Source organism: Oryzias melastigma, linkage group LG21 (genome assembly GCF_002922805.2).
Source record: "Oryzias melastigma strain HK-1 linkage group LG21, ASM292280v2, whole genome shotgun sequence".
NCBI classification, from domain to species: domain Eukaryota; kingdom Metazoa; phylum Chordata; class Actinopteri; order Beloniformes; family Adrianichthyidae; genus Oryzias; species Oryzias melastigma.
In genome coordinates, this window is record NC_050532.1 from 2,011,788 (window position 1) to 2,012,386 (window position 599).

The following is a 599-nucleotide window of genomic DNA, read 5'->3' on the forward strand; positions in this document are numbered from 1 at the left end:
GTAGCAGAGATGAAGATGCTGAGGTTCTCTTTGGGAGTGACCAGGATGGATAGGATCAGGAATGAATACATCAGAGGGACCATCGTGCCTGCCGTGGGTTCCGTTGGCGGTCTTGATGTATTCTAGGTTCTTGTGGTCGGTTAGAAGCAGGAAAGGCTGAGCCGACCCCTCAAGCCAGGAGCCCTCTGTCGGGTAGAGGCTTGGTTGTTGCCACAGAAACAGTTCACACTGCATGAAAAACCCCACACATTGCTCCGGATCCCCGTTGAACTTGTCCATCCGTGGACCCGGTGTGTGAGCACATGTCAGATTGGATGCGCCGCTGTCAGCGGAGGGAGGCTGAAGAGGCCGCAGAGGAGATGCTGCTGACAGGGGGGTTGAGCTGCAGGCGTGTCATGATGGCTTCAGTTGTTCAGACGTTGAAGCTGACCACCGTGCTTGAGCAGTAAGTCAGCATACCCCGCCGGGTTTGTCAGGGTGGGAACTCCTGCTGCTGGATCCATGTTTGGCAAAGTATTCTGTCACAAACAGGCAGACAGCTGGTTCCACGTGCAGCAGGTTTGTTATCAGAGCTAAAAGTCCAGAAAACTAAGCAGGGT